This window comes from Mya arenaria, chromosome 9 (assembly GCF_026914265.1).
Source record: "Mya arenaria isolate MELC-2E11 chromosome 9, ASM2691426v1".
NCBI classification, from domain to species: Eukaryota; Metazoa; Mollusca; class Bivalvia; order Myida; family Myidae; genus Mya; species Mya arenaria.
In genome coordinates, this window is record NC_069130.1 from 54,151,858 (window position 1) to 54,169,365 (window position 17,508).

Consider the following 17,508-nt stretch of genomic DNA (forward strand, 5'->3'; position numbering starts at 1 on the left):
CATGTTTGCTCAAATTATCTCTCATTGACCGCGGATTAGTCCTTTCATAGAAAACTCTAAAAATCTTTTTCCTTTTAATATCTAAAAATACATAAGCACGATTGTTGGGTATTTCAGGTTAAAACGTTATAAATAGAATGTTCCCAAATTATATACACGCCCGTTTAACACTTTATAGATATGCCAATAATACTTAAACAACAAAAACAAATGCTATTCCAAAGAACACATGTTGAACCACCACTGACATTAACACATTTTTTGCCTTAACACGTCTGGAAATGAAAAAAAAAATCAGACGACTGTTTGCTATTAAGTATTATTACGGGCTCTAAACCGAGCGAAGCTCGGTAGAGCCCTATTACGGTCACACATTGCACTACTTTCGTTCAAAAGTTGAACATACTATCAGCTTGAAAAAAAGACGTAAATGTGATGGAACCAGTATTTTTCTGTTCATAAACTATATTGAGCGCGTTCATGTGGGACACCAAAATCATCCGAGCGTGACGACACACGTGACGGAAGAAAACATGCTCATGAAATTTTACGAGATGCGAAATAGCGCCCCACTAGTTATTAAAATAATTCAAAATATGCTTATAAACAATTACTATGAATACTTTTGGTAAACACACAAAGACAAATAAAACATATTATTAGAGATTGTCTGAGATATATACTTTGTTTTCACTTGTTTATTAAAGATATTCATACGCATCGTTTACCATTCTATACAAAGGTCACACTTGACAGTTAGTAGTTGTCATTTCAGGCTTTACAAAATCGATACTATTTAGATGTTTGACAGTTGTTGATCGGATAGAAATTGCGAAGAATTAATTCCTGTTGGATTACCGATTTAATTACGACCATGGATTATACCGGTACACATAGCAGAGCTTGTCACGTCAGCCAGGTACAGTATGATTATTTTGTATAAAACACTTTTCAGTAAATCATACAATGAAGATATCAATTTCATAAACTTATGACATGCGGTTGACCAGTTCAGAAATCGCTATGGCTGAGCGAGAAATTGTCACTGAAAAGATGGATGGAGTGTACCATCTGTGAGCCTCAACAATGGATGTGTTAGATGTTTTGACTGAGATCAAAGGATGGGAACACCTTTCAATTACCAACACGCTGGTTGAGAGATTGAAACTAAAAAGATATACATGATTTCTTGTGCCATGCAACACCACCGTTGTGTAAATTAAGAAGTTGGGCGGGGAGGGTGCGGGAGGGGTTTCCCCTCCTTCCAAGTGAAACCATGGCGGAGCGCAAGATTATGACTGAAAGGATCAATGGACGATTGCGGTCCGACACCATGTGAATGATAAAGATTGTATGTAATATAAAATATTTAATATGTAAAATTTACGACCAAAAGTGGATTATTTGTTTATTATAGAGTACACAAACATATTTTTTATAATTCTCAGACCAAGAGATCACCCAAGGGACCGAATCGCCCCAATCAGATAGCTCGACTGGCCACAACTGCAGTCCAAATACCAGGTAACTGAAATGCAACTACACTTTTTTGTGACAGATGTTATTAAATTAAGAAGTTGGAAGGGGATGGTGCGGGAGGGGTTTCCTCCTGCCAAAAAAAACCATGGCGGAGCGCACGATTATAACTGAAAAGATAAATGGACGGTTTCGGTCCAACGCCATGGCTTTGTGACCTATTGTGACTGTAAAGATAAATGGTTTTGATTTGATCCACAGATTGTGTGAAAGATTGTAAATAAATAGTGCCGAGTGACTACTCGTGCCAGGCAACACTATGGCAGATCAGAGATTGTGACTGAATATGTTGAGAGGAAGGCTGACACCATAAGAGTGCAAGATTGTGATTGAAAGACAAATCGGCAAATGCGGGTTGATGATTTTGCTGTGGGCCACAGATCGTGTGAAATACTGTAACTAAATATTCAGTCCAGGGTGTGGAGAAGGCGAACCATCCTGCCAAACAACCCCCATGACTGAGTGAGAGTTGCCGTACCCTTTCCATCAAACAACATGGTTTTGTGAGAAAATCATCAATGTTACTAAAATACACTTACTTTACAGGTGCACCTGTATGTTATTAAGCTTTGCAATTCTTTATTCATACGTTCTGTTCTATATATATTTTAAAACTTTGAAGTGGAGGTGCACTTCTTACATAAATACAACTGCACCTCTATATTCAAGATGGAGGTGCACATCTTTAATATACAACTGCACCTCTGTATTTAGACCGTCATGCCTTTTCTTAGACATGCACCTTAAAAAATTACATGCAACTCCATTTTTTCAATTTACATCGCCGTTTAGTAATGTTTCACCCAAATGGTAAGTCAAACTGTACTGGCTTGCTCACACTCAATCTCATGGTCAAGCTTTTATAAAATTGCCATTGTGTCAAAATTTCTGCTTGTTAATGAGTAATAAAAGTCTAAATGAGATGCCTAAAGAAGTTTGTGTTGTTGACAGTAAATACTGTAAACACCCTCTGCGATTAACTCAAATCTGCATGCAATAATGCACCAGTCAATTGTAACCACGCCCCCCCCTACAGGTCCGGGGAATAGTGGGGACTTTGACATTTGGTCAAGTCAACCCCGGCTTAAATCCCCGCCCTGTGGGTACGAACAGATGGTAAAATCCCCACCATATGCCCCTGCACCCCAGGGACCATAGGTAAGGCCCATTTCCCCGCTATATTCAAAGCGAAGACAAAACCACCGCATTCACCCGGCACTGCGGGCCAACTGAAAGGTAAACACACGGCCCATTTCCCCGTCTATCCCCTGTATACCCCCGGACCTGGGGGTGGGGGGCGTGGTTACAATTGACTGGTGCATAAGACACCAGCTTCTCGATAAATCTTAAGCGTAACAGACTTAAAAAGCTTGAACCTGTTATAAAATATTTCCATAAATAGGGGCAAAGAAACATGACATACAAAATAAATAAAGTCATGTACATACAGTGTACTAATGCTCAATAGCAATATGTTTGGTCATAAAGAAGTTGTGTTACTATAGTTTAGAACAATTAGATTTCAGTGTAAATAACTTGTGAATGGGATATGTAAGATTAGCACAAATTACAGACTTTTTTGTATTTTAGAATGCATCTATGCCACCTGGTTTTTGATATTACTGCTGTGGACAGATTTTCAGCAATGCAGGTATTGCCATGTTATGTATTACTGGGGACAATAAGTTTGGAAATAAACCAGACTTTTGTCAAGGTTTCCCTGAAATAAATTGCCAGTATGTTTCTTGCTCTTTGATATTAACATTGGCTTGTTATGACATCATGATCAGTGTTTATTTCAATAGCTCATTGATGAACTGTTTCTTTCCGAATAGAATTTCTTTCATGCCGTTTTTGTTGCGGCTTTGAGATAATATCATTTTCTTATAAAACTGCTGACCTTCCTTGGTCTTTGGACTGTATGGTGCATCTATTCGCCCATTTTGTTTGCTCTTTTAAGCAAACATTGCATTAATTGCAAACAAGTATCACAACTTACTACACATGATGCAAAATTATGTTTCATTTAGTGTGCATATGATTTTTAGCTTATGAACTTGAAAAACATCTACTTAAACAATCACAGCATCACAATGAGATCCCTATCTAAAGAAATATTGCTACTTTTCATTCATTCATACTGTCAATCATTCATGAATATATTCATTTACTTAAAGTTAATACATTGAAAAAATTTACATCTCTGATGGCAAAAGCAATAAAAAGTGAGCAAGGGGATTGAGATAAGAACCTTTTCCCTTTATGCATTAAAGAAAAAACCTAAATACACTCAAAATACCTTAAAGGGTACACCAGATTGGTACCAAAAAGATTTTTTTCTGTAGCGAATCTCGGGACAATTGTTTAATAAAATTTTATCAAAACGTTCAATAGGTGAGAGTGCAGCTTTAATAAATTAAAAACCTTAATTTATTGTTTATTTAATATAGCCAGCCTGGTTGCTGAAGCTGAAGGGATTTTACCCTGGGTTGGCTGGACTGAAAGTCAAAGTCCCCGCTATTGTGCGGGCTTTGGGGGGGGGGTGTGTTTACAATTGACTGGAGCATAAGTCCTACATAAAAGGTTATGTATGTCTCAAATGAGCGTTTACAGGCATTTTTCATACTTTTACAGTAGAAGAAGATAGTTTTATTCTGTGTCAAACATTGATTTTGTGGTTTGCTTGCAGAATATGATGTGCCAATAAGCTCCAGTTTGCTGCGGCTTTTCGCCAATGGCAGTGGTCCTGCAATCTAGATCCAGGAGTTGCAGCTCTGAATATAATATTTCAGAATGAAGATGTAAGTTAACTTTGTAGTACATGTTTGTGTGTAAATGATTCCAAAGAGTGAGATTTATACTAATCAAGTGTAAATCAGCAACTTATAGACACTGGTTAAGAGCTGTAATCTTAATTATAAGGCAAATCTAGACTTCAAAACAGATACTTAAAGCAAAATTTTTAAAACTTAGCATAATTATGCTATCACTGCATTTTCTACATCATGTAGCCATCTCATACATGAAAACACTAGCAGTTGTCATGAATCTTTCAGTTTTGGTGTTTTTTTGCCATTCCCTTTGCTGCGTCATTTGTCCCTGGAAGCATTTCAGTTTGGCTCTATGTCATTTTTCATGTAAACGCTAAGCTGATAAAGTGGAATTTGTTTTATAATGCTTTGAAAAAATCTTAATAGAGTAGGCAGGCCATTTTTATATATATATATATATATATATATATATATATATATATATATATATATATATATATATATATATATATATATATATATATATATATATATAAACTGTAATTGGTCGGATTATTCCAATGCATGAGGAAATAATGGTTCTTTAAAAGTTTTTAAACAGTGACTTCATTTGTTAGTGTGATAGTCTCTTCCTCTGCGACAATATTGATTAGGCCAAGTTCGAATCTGGGTCATGTGCAGTCAAAAACTAGGTCACCAGGTCAAGTAATAGGAAAAGCATGTTAACACTCTAGAGGCCACATTTATGACCATATGTTCATGGAACTTGATCAGATTGTTATTCTTGATGATCTGTATTGGATCAGATGAGCGATACAGGGCCTTCAGGGCCCTCTTGTTTTTTTTAAATGTTATAGATGTATAATTCAGTTTAAAGACTCATACTTTAAATAATGAAATATTTTCATTCTTTCTGCATACATTGTTATATTCAATGATGGAATGGTGCTAACAACATTAACTACAGGGAATTTATATTCATTTCAAACTGCTGAGGTGGTCAAACCATTTTTCCAGGTTATTTGCAGAACCTTAAAAATCTAAAATATACACAATGCTGTTTTACATATTAAAATAGTTTTGTACAGGTTAATTGTCAGATAACTGCAATAACTAGTTTTAAGTAAACTCAATCTGTTTCGTTTACCTTGTTATGTTTAAAGTAGGAATCATTTATTTATACTGTAAATGCTTGTATGATATTCAGTATTAGGTGAATTAATATACTTGTGTTTGTTATTATGAGTTTTTTCAAACATTAAAATATTAAATATAATTTGCATTGCCTTAGCCTTACTTGTTATGCACCTTAATATCTAATTGGTGTAGTCAAAGTCATAGTATGTCATATATAATGAAATTTGCCTTTGACTCTTGTTTACCTAAGAAAAAATGTACTGCATTAGCAGTTCCTGCAATTGATAACATACCTAGAGCTCGTCTAAGGCAGTGCCTTATTTCATATTATATTTATATTTCATTTTAACACATGAAGACAGATTTAAACACAATAAAGAAAAAAAGGAAAAGAAATAGTGCAATATCACACCGTTTAAGAGCAAATCATAACGTATGGGGCAACACGGTTTTTTAACATCGGTAACGCGGCTTTTCCAAAACGTCACAAAATAAACCAAGTTACTAAGTTGTCGCAAAATATATGGAAACACATATCATGTGTAAAAAGCACATACATAGGCATGACGTTAATGTTTATATTGATATGGGCACATTGCTGCCTACCTTTAATTCTTTTTACATAACTTGTAATGAAGTTGTATAAATGTATCAAGCAAATGCGTCTCAAAAGTCGCCGAGCAGTCTGCGGGTTCGTCCTAAGTAAGTAAGGAGTTCGCCAACGATATTAATTATTTGTCACTTATTGTTTCATTAAATGACTCACGTTTGTCTACATTACGTGTCCTACTACGGTAAATAACACGAACACTACATCATTTCATTTGAACAACAACCTATTGGTTGGCACAACAACGTTCACAAAATAGAGCTAAGTACCCAAAGTATAACATATACAATTCTAACTGTTGTTAATAGCCAGCCTTTACTCGGTAAAAAGCTACATAACATAGTTTCGGACTTAACCTGCAGAATGACAAAACTTTTCATGCTGATCTATATTTTGACGTTGTCAACATTAGGTTATAGCCAGTTATTCCAGTTCTAGACGATCCGGGTTGTTTGAAGTGTGTTTATAACTGGTACATTTAACACAAGTCATACTCAATCCAATGAGGATCTACATTCCACGGTTCTTTTATTTTTACTCGTATAATCTTTGAAAAGGGAACGTCCTTTTCACAATATGCACAACAGCGGTAGACGCGTTGGAGCATTTGCAAAAGAAAATGATGCTACTCAATAGTGACATTTAATAGAACGGAGAACTCCGAACGTGTTAAGCAATACATTTTTAATGTACTACTAGGGATTCGAGGAGAATTTATATTTTGAATTAGTTGCAAAATGTTGCCATATCAACGATTGCATTTGTGAATTAATTTATAAGGTGTCATAAACTTGCTTGTTTTCTTAATAAACCCAATTCACTTTATAAATGTACTATGGTTTACCTAAGCTCGGCATTCAGAATACATCCAGAAATAGGCTGAAATGGGGCATACCTACAATGTAACCGTAGTACTCAAAATTGCTCCCAAAATGACCCTAACAATGAAAAGCAGTCGAATGACCATTTATTTATATAGATAGACTACAACAAGTGTAAAAATTGATGTGTATGCGAAAAGGCTATAACAGTAAGCAACAAGGATTTTTTTCTAAAAGTAATTGGCTAAGAAATGCAGCATTTTTTGTTTTATTTGTTATTGATTACTAGACAAATGTCATTTATAAATATTTGATAAATTATTATGTTGAAACAGTTACTCGTAAGTATATAACCTTAAAAATTACAGCGATATCTATTAAATGGTTGGTTAACTTTTTAGTTTAAGAAATACTACGAAATTGATGACAGCTTTGGCTTATTACTTCTAATTTCGTTTTCGCGGAGAGTATCAAAAAGTTCTTATTTGAGTTTAAACAGATGAAAATCGACAACTATCAATTAAACCAAGTCGCTCTTCTATACCTTTTTGTTGATCAATAAACTTTAATTTTAGCGCTCGCAGTAAACTTATGACGAAAAAAATCTTTAACAGGGTTTCAGATTCCATAAATTCAGGAAATCATTCTTGAAATTTGTTAATGGTCATAATAATATTATATCTCATTACATTAGTAGTCTTAAATCGCTGATTGCTAACAGTATTGAATTGCCCATTCTAATTTTAATGGTGATTTTTAAAAAAGATTCGTAAAATTAAAAAAATCCAGCAGCTTATTGGGCAGATAGACTCAACGACTTGATGGGGTCTTATTTAAGCCGTGGATGGAATAGCAATACTTTGAAAAGTACTTGCCTTCTGGTTTTTGAGGATGAATTTCTTATAAAAGATATAAAGTTAAAAATGGCGGCCTTAAATAACTAAGCTTTCAGTGCTTTGATTTAATTAAAAACTTGTAGATTCATGTAATCTTTAAAACCATTCGTTTGGGTCACTCGGAATGTTTTAGCGTATGACGTCACTTTATTTAAAAAAATTACTGAGGTTTATCATTTGGAATTTATTTTTCGCAAATGTATATTGTATGTTTTTATAATGTTTTCTTTGTTTGTTCCCATAGTTCATGTTGCTTTTCATTATGAAACTTAATGATAACACAGTTTTAAACCTTTTATTTGATATGGCAGATTTTGTGGGATTTTTATTGTTTCAAACAATAACTGCATCATATCTTTGAACAGTTTTTGCATTAGGTACTCTGAATTGTATTCCATCGTTTGCAGATAGAGTTGGGATCCCTTATCAAAGAAGTACATGTGTTTTATTCTTAGGTTTCCTCGAGGTTAATGCATACTTTGATAAGATTTACTATTTACGTTTTTACTTTTTTTCGGGACTGTTGTGGGGGGGGGGGGGTGTCAGAGGGAGTTTTGAACACAAACTATTTTAACCCCCCCCCCCCCAACTAAATTTTTAGTTTAGTGACCGTGCAAAGGCGGTACATACATAACCTTGGTAAACACCCCTAGGTTTATATATATAATATGTGTAGTATGTTTTGTGTTGTTGTTCCATGTGTTATGGTTTGTTTTTGTTTTCTATGTCGATGGCGTTGACACTGTGCCATTAAATGTGGTTTATGTTTAAGATTTCGACTACTGGACTTTTTTCTGTAGTTTTCATATAATTATATTATTCTTATATTTCAGGATGCAATATTCAACATATAAAGCCTTTATTTCGAATACAATTTTATAAGTTAAATGGATGTTATTTGCTGTACAAACAGACGACATTCTTTTTTTTGCCTGACATATAAAGTATTGAACACATTATTTACCGCGCGAGATTTTTGGCATCCCGAAGCAATTAGCTGAGCCATCTGAATAATGTATAGACTATCAATCTTCTCTTAATGCAAAGCGACATCTGATTTAAAACAGTAGATTCAGTAAAAACAAGTGTCTTTTGTTATTAAGGCTTTTCAGAATACAGTGTATTACATTACACTTCTAAAATTCTGAATAATATAAATCATATCGCAAAAAGTGCCTTTTCATAATAGGGGATAATACTAGTTTCCGGTCTGCATAGTTTAAATCCATTATCAGCCCGTAAATTAGATACCTCCCTTAAACAACATTTCAACAATAGTCTTTATGTTCCAAAGTATTCATTTCATTGAATACTGATAGGCTTAATGTTCTATGAAGTTTGATGTATAGTTTATTCTAGGAAACATCAATATCATTTCTAGGTCAGTGAATAAACTAGCAATGACGCAAGAAATGGGGTTAGGTATGTGATATGTTTAATGTAACCCTAGGGTATTATATTAAGTGCCAGCCATATTCACTGTATATGAGGTGTAGTGTTTATGATGTGTATCTGTCACTTGTTGATTAATTGATTGACGTTGGGTCCATTGTATGAACAGGGAAACATAACCAAGACATATTTAACGCAAAAGTGGGTCAAAAGCCCCAAAAAGGCTTCAAACGCTTATGTTTCGTTTAGTTTTTAGGAACTATATTATTCAAGAGTGAACATACATATTTCTCAACAGGTTATGGGGGTATAAATTAGTTGACCTTTTTTAACGAAAGAAGATTTTATCAACTTTGGATAAAAACCAGTTTCTTTTTTTTATCAGTTTGATAAGTTAGTCTTTATGTCAAAATGCAACATAATACTTATCAAGAATGTCGTGGAGTTTCTTGATGATATCTTCTCAAATACAATAATGAAAGATAGGGGGTTAAATTCATTTCCTGAAAAAAAAATGCAAATACCTTAATATAGCTACAATCACCACAATGCCACAAGACGTAGCTGACTGGCAAGTGTTGACGAATATTTTGACACAAAAACATATTCATCTTGTATCAACACATTTCCAAAAAAATGTAAATGCTTTGTATTATTTAAAATGTGATGAAATGTTTTGATCCTTCAATCGACGTTTGCAGTATGCATACCCTTTATCCTTGCACTGTGCTAAGGTTGTGTATATAAGTTTGAAACTGTTGAAATAATTATCAAAAAATACAAATCAGCAAGGGTACGACGAAATATGGTTAGATAAAAATATCAGTTAAATATCGATGTGTAGATGCCAAATACCAGACGGCATTAAACAATGATGGTATTGGTACTGTCACAAATCTCATTTTACATTTATATTATGGTATTATCATTTAATACAATTTGCTAGTACTAGTATAAACATTGATTTAAAATCAATCATTAGGTAGTATGGTATCGACACGATACGGTAACACTTGACCAATTTTCACTGCTCTGACCATTTTTACGTCATCATAATTTGTACATGTTTTGGGTGTGTAATTCTCTAGTTAGTTGGGAACAGGTTTTTGACCAAGACAGACGTGTAACATTCTCTGGGTGGACGGACGGAACTGCCACGTCTGCAGTTATGCAGCCGAAAAGCTGTTGGGGAATGAATGTGCATTAATACTAAGTATTATTAACACCTGGGGTGCGTTTCAGAGACGATCGTTAAGGCGATCGTTAGCTGATTTTGGTAGTACGACCAAAATTACCGATCGGCACCGTTTCAGAGACGCAACGTGCACCTGCTTTATCGTTAATTTTGCTCGTAAATCTACGACCGGTAAGAGGCACTCGTTAACTTAACGATCAAGATGGCGGATGAAGATTTTCTCCATATCAAAGTATATTTTTACTTTATATCAACATTTGAGAGTTTTATAATGCGTGTAGCATGTTCGCTGGTGTGGAATTTTCCAACTATGTCTAAAAATAGCTGAAAACAGTACGAAAATGTTCTATTTCCGCCGTTCTGTCAATAAAGGATTTTAACTGTAGAAGATGTAAGCTTTTTGTTATATTTAGTTAATGTGCTGATATTGTGTACATCTAAAACATGGAATATGATGTAGAATTTAATTTGGTTTCATTGCTGTTTAATATGTCATGTAAAACATTTTCTTGAAATTCTTCTATTTCGGATGGTTTTTAATTCGGATAAATAAATGCCTGTACATATTTTGCTGTAATATTACCGGTCTTTGTGGCATGTAGTCAGTGAATTGTTAAACCGTGTTACCATTTTATCATGTCATAATATAACATAATTATTTTTCTTATTTTTACACATCTAAAACTTATGCTAAATATGTAAATATACTGTACAGTAATGTAAACAACACTGTCACAACAAATAAGTTGATTTTTGGCACTTTAATACCATGGACAATATCAGGTGACAATGTAATCATTTTGTTTCACCTTTACTTGTAATTGAAACTTGTTTTTGTAAGGTATCATATGGTTTATGTAGAACTATAGTATATGTACATCACATATGTGAGTTTTCAACTGACAAAGGTTAAATCTTGTCCTTTTCAGTCATACCATTTGATGCCAAGTGTACAATAAAAAGTGAAATGACAATTGACATCAGAAGTGTCATGGTCTTGGTGGAAAATGCTGTGACCTCTGGTTTAATAATGGTATGGAAAAGGGAATTAAATTCTAATGTTTGTTTTATGAATAATAATGGAGGCATATTCAACATATGAACACATTGTCATAAGGACTAATGTAGAAACTAAACTGCAAAACCATATTATGTACCTGCAGTTAATGCACAGGCTATGTACAGATGCTTATTGATATTCTATGTTTTCATTTTTTTAGTTGTTTTGCTTGTTAAATATTTGTTTTATTTAATTATTTCAGGCTGGTGATAGAAAACTATCAGGAATGCTTCAAGCTGGCAATGGAGGGAAATGTAAAAGTAGGTAGGAAATGATAAAATGCAATAGGATATAAACCAATTTTATGAATAATACAATAAGATAATTTTTTATATTGATACAATGTTGGGCATCTTACTTTGAGCAGTTAAGTTGTATAACATAATGGTTATTTACATTATATGAACATTAAACAAGAAATAAAATGTGACCAGAATGGTGTTTTTCATGTTTTCTTAAACACCCTTTTTTTAAAAATCAATAATTTTCATAAAATATGCAAACTATTTCAGTTGAAAAATGGGAATGTAAATTATGTGTTAGTTGTAGTTTAACCATTAAAAGGCGTTTTCATAAATGTATTATATTGTGCTGTATTAAATAATATTTTATAACCTTTTGTCTTTTCAGGACACTGAGAAATCACAAGGTTTCAAACATCTAGAATATGCTCACAGTCAGTCTTCCAGATACTCACCTTAATGGTTCCAGTGTGTTTTAGGAGACTTTGTCAGAACAGTACTTTATACCTACATACACTGGAGATACCAAGACCTAGCAGATAACTACATATATATTGACACAGAACATGAAATTCATTGCATATCCAAACACAACATAAGACTTTAAACTGTTAAATAGGCAGTGAGGCATTTGTGTGTAATCTTCATTATTTGAAATGAAATTTCTTATATTTATTTAAATTTGACTTTGCATTTAAAAGCCATTACAGTAGCATTAGATTTTCTAAATTTATATATAGTTTTATACAGTTTAAACTATGATGTATATCCAGTTGTTCATGTTTCCTCTAAAGATTAAAACACTTTTGAATTATATAGGAAAATTTAAATGATACATTTATTCAATCTTATGATAATATAAAAAACACACACTACCATGGTTGATCATGTAAACCTTCATACTATCTTTTTATAGAAATTAAGTGAATCTTTTGATATTTCTGAATACATTTATTTTTACTTTGACTGGCTCATGTTTAAACGCAGAATGCTACATAAAGCGTATACTCCAGTGTAACATACCGTAACATGATTGAAATAGATAATAGATAATATTTGCATGAAACTCTGAACACTTAACCACTATGACAATCTGCACCAGTTAAGATACTTTTCGTTGAATAATGTGTTTTGATGAGACGAGCTTGTAAAATAGCTGTATTTCTTTTAGTCATTTTGTGTATTTGAAGCATGTCTGCAAATGTAGATTTTAGTATGTATTTTGAATGGATCTGAAATACTGTTTATTTAACTGTTATTACAACGATTGACACAATAAATATGGATTTATGAATTGTCTTCATACAAAAAATACAACCAGTCAAAATTGTATTTTCGAACTGTTTCCCAATACAATAACTCTCAGTCACAGTCTTGGTACATAAACGTATGAACTTTACTTGTTAGTTGAACTAAGGCCGGTTGTTGATGATGGAATCAGTCATCATCATCACTCTCATCATCATCATCATCATCCACCACACCCACCACCACCACCAACTTCACCACCTTCATCATCATCCACATCATCAATCATCAGCAACATCTACGCATCATTATCTCGTCATGATCATTGTCGTCATCGTCACATCATAATTAGTATCATCTTCTTAGTCGTCGTCGTCGCATTATCATTATAATAATCATAATATTCGTCTTCGTCGTCGCTGCATTATCACCATCGTCGGCATCGCATCATCATTATAGTTTCGTTGTCGCATTTTTATCATTAAATCATCATTGTCGTTGTCGTCGCATCATCGTGACCATCATCATCAGCACAACGCTACACGTTTGCTTTTACTTTACAAAACATTCATAATACGCATACTATAATATTTCACTTATCAAAGACGAATTTAAAGTAAAATCACCAGCCTGAAAAACAACGTATTTTGTTGCTGTCCAATTTTTATTATAATTACACAAATTTTAAAGGGAGCGTCGGAACCCGCCACTGCCTCCATCACAAAAAATCCCGGATGATGATGTACTTAAGATACAATTGTAACATAAATAGCAGATGGTTAATCAGTATAGAGACCACGAGTTTGTATCATTTGTGTCAATTATTATAAAAAGGAGAGTTACATTAATTGATTCCCTTCAAGAAATTATCATTATTATTATTATTATTATTATTATTAATATTATTATTATTACTATAATTATCACTAGTAAAAAAAGACAGGTGCGCTCATCAGATTAATATGACGTAAAGTCATTTCACTTCAGACTGGGTCACTCGCTTTAACGCTGTGCTTTATCGTTATTTTTTACGTACGACCGGAGAGTTTACGAGACGTTACTGAAACGCCTTTATGATTATCGGTAAGTTGGTCGTTATTATGATCGTAAATTTACGATAATGGCAGATCGTAAAATCTATCTGAAACGCACCCCTGATACCAGGGTTATACGTAAACAGCAGAACATCATTTGCTATGGTTGCCACGTGACGGTTACATTGATGTTTTGGGGCTCATGACGTCAGAGGACGTTTTCAACGTAGTTGGGCTTCCGGACGCTAACAGGGCGGGATGTCAGTGGACCTCGTGTTTGTACCGGTAACACAAACTGGTGCTGAGGACGGATACGCCTAGGTGGGCGTTGATATATCCTATCGTGGACGTCGAGAGTCGGGACGTGTATTGGATTGGCATCTGAGTGACGTAAGTGTTGACGTCTAAGTGACGCCTGTATTTCCTGTGGTCGGCGTCTGTGTGACGTCGATGCGTCTATGTGGTGTCTGTGTGACGCCGTTGTCGACATCCGGGTAACGTCTGTGTGACGTTTACGTTAGCGGGAGATTGAGATAGTGGAGTGGTAGACTGGTAACAGCGTAACAGTGTGACAGTAGTGACATTCAACCATAGTACACAAGAAGATCTCTATTTATTGTAATTTATGTAAATAATATATTTGTTAAAACTTGTGTTGTCATTTGTCAATTTCTTCATAACAATTGGGACTGCCCCTCTCTATGCCATTCCTGACCGTTGACATTGATGTCAGAAGTGGGATAGTTCTAAGAGTTATGAAGGGATATTGATAGTAAAATAATATTAATTTAGTAATATTTTCATACAAGTAACATTTATATGTCTATGTATTTTACAACTATGTGTATTACTTTGTGTACATACATATTTTTGTGTTTTTCAGATTGAAGGTTTTGCTGTGTAACCCTGGAGTCAGGTGGTGTTTGTATGGGTGTTGGTTTGGGTGGTTATGGTTTGCATACGGCTGCATCGGTGCATGACTGAACGCTGTGGTATGTACATGTGCTGACACGACGACGTAGACTGTTGACTGTACGGTAATACTTACTGAGTGTTACGTTATTACGGGGGTACGTCATTATTTAATTCTTAGTGAAACGTCGTCAAGTTTTATCGTTAGTTTTGAAAAATACAGTTTTATCTGTGATTTCAATATACTCTACTGTGTGTACTTTAGAAATAGCATTTGTTAATTTTATGCCATTGTGTTTGTTTAACCATGGATGTTCTTGAGCAGTTAACTACTCAGGGTAAGGAGTTAGGGTACAACGGAAAGGAGTTGCAGGACTTTGTGCGGGAGCAACAGGCCATTAAGCGTGAGGATCGGCGTATTCAGTATGATAAAGAACGTAAACGGATGGAAATGGAACGTGAGCGAATGGCACATGAAAAGGCACTTAAGGAAATGGAGGTAAGAGATGTAAAGTCTGAGCATAGGGAGCGCACAGATTATGTTAAGGCACCTAAGTTACCGTCATTTGATGAGACCAGGGATCAGATGGATTCGTACCTTAACCGCTTTGAGAGGTATGCTAGTTCTCACAAATGGGACAAGTCTACATGGGCTCTTAATCTGAGTGCATTACTCAAGGGTAAGGCATTAGATGTTTACGCAAGGTTGCCCTGCGATCATTCTCTTGATTATGATGTCCTTAAGACTGCACTTCTTAAGAGATTTGATCTGACGGAAGATGGTTTCCGGTATAAGTTTCGGTCCAGTTTGCCTGAATACGGTGAGACATTTCTTCAGTTTAGTAATAGGTTATCAAAGTATGCGGACAGATGGATTGAGTTATCCAAAACTGAAAGGACGTTTGAAGCTGTGCGTGATCTTTTGTTGCGTGAGCAAATATTAAATATATGTACTAAAGATTTGGCTCTTTTCCTCAGAGAGCATGTACCCAAAGACGTAGCTACAATGGTAACGCTCGCTGATCAGTTCCGTGAAGCACGGGCGGTAAGTTCAAAATCCTTGTGTTCTTCTTTTAACAGGTCACGTAATCCAGAGCATAACGCACCAGGAAACAAAGGCCATATTCATGGAGGCAACCAGAGTGGCAAGAGTGACAACAGACCGGCAGATACAAAGGGAAAAGGTGACGGTGCCGGACGTCCTCAGGGTGGAAATTTGAGACGTTGCTACCGTTGTGGACGACATGGTCACATATCTACTGACAGTATTTGTCCAGATAGAAACAAGAAGAGTGCAGCAACGGCGTCAGTGCAAAAGGACGGGACTGAAAAGGAAATGGTTTGTGCTGCCTTTCTTCCGGTTACAAATACAAGTATATACTCGAATGCTGATTTTGGAAAAGCTCTATGTACGTCGTCTGATAATGTAATACCAACGGCTGAAGGATTGCTTGGTAACCGTCGTGTTAAGGTGTTGCGAGATACAGGGTGTAGCGGAGTCATTGTGAAGAAGGCACTAGTTTCTATAGATGATATTACAGATCGTACACAGAATTGTCTGATGGCTGATGGTTCTAAGGTCACGGCTTCCATTGCCCGTGTAAGTCTAGACACACCATACTTCTCTGGTGATATTGATGCTTGGTGTATGGAAAACCCTCTGTATGATGTTATTATTGGGAACATTCCTGATGCTAAGGCTCCAGTTTTACAAGCAACCGGCGGCTCAGCAGCCAGAGTGACGGCGGTGCAGACTCGACTGATGAAGAAAGATGAAAACGAACGTCAGAAGTTCAAACGCATGAAAGCTCCGACGTTGATTGATAGCAGTGCAACACTAGACGACATCATGAAAGCGCAACAGAGTGATGCGACATTGGAAAGAGTGAGAGAATACGTGACTAAACCAGGTACCGATAAGACCAAGTTTGTCATCATAAAGGGTATCATTTAACGGGAGTTCGTTTCGCCTACAGTTGACTTCGGCAAAAGATACTTGCAGATGGTAGTACCGAAGAATTACCGTGAAAAGGTTATGAGTCTTGCGCATTATTCCATTACCTAACAGCACCTCAAGGTTCTTAGAGAACTGTTTGAAAGATTGCGTGACGCCAAATTGACTGCTAAACCTAGTAAATGTTATTTTTGTTTTCAGTCTGTAGAGTGTTTGGGTCATGTTGTTGGTAAGGACCAGGTTGGGTTGCTACCAGACAAGGTTAAGTCCATTGAAGAAGCGCGAAGACCGGAGACAAAGAAACAGGTTCGTGCATTTTTAGGTCTTGTAGGTTTTTACCAGAAGTTTGTGCCACATTATTCTTCTGTTGCAGCCCCATTGACAGATCTTACCCGGAAAGGACTACCTAACAAGGTTAAGTGGGGCGAAGCACAAGAGAAAGCGTTTGTCACACTCAAACGTGCGCTGTGTTCATTTCCAATACTGAAGCTACCAGAATTGGGTAAGCAATTTGTTTTGCAGACTGACGCCAGTGACGTCGGAGTAGGCGCTGTTTTGCTCCAACAATGTGAGGATGAGCGTAGACCAGTTGCTTATGCTAGTCGTAGGTTAAATAAGGCAGAAAGGTCGTACGCGACGGTGGAGAAAGAGTGTCTGGCGTGCGTCTGGGAGATACTGAAGCTTCAGAGGTATCTCTACG

The 17,508-nt window shown here is 35.5% G+C and overlaps 1 long non-coding RNA gene across 1 annotated transcript; it reads left to right on the forward strand.

Moving 5' to 3' along the window:
- The first annotated feature begins 11,371 nt into the window (after positions 1 to 11,371).
- LOC128246503 (uncharacterized) lies at positions 11,372 to 12,359 on the forward strand. Its single transcript, XR_008263265.1, has 3 exons — positions 11,372 to 11,391; positions 11,621 to 11,682; positions 12,049 to 12,359. It is a non-coding gene; the product is annotated as an uncharacterized LOC128246503 (long non-coding RNA).
- Positions 12,360 to 17,508: the final 5,149 nt, after the last annotated feature.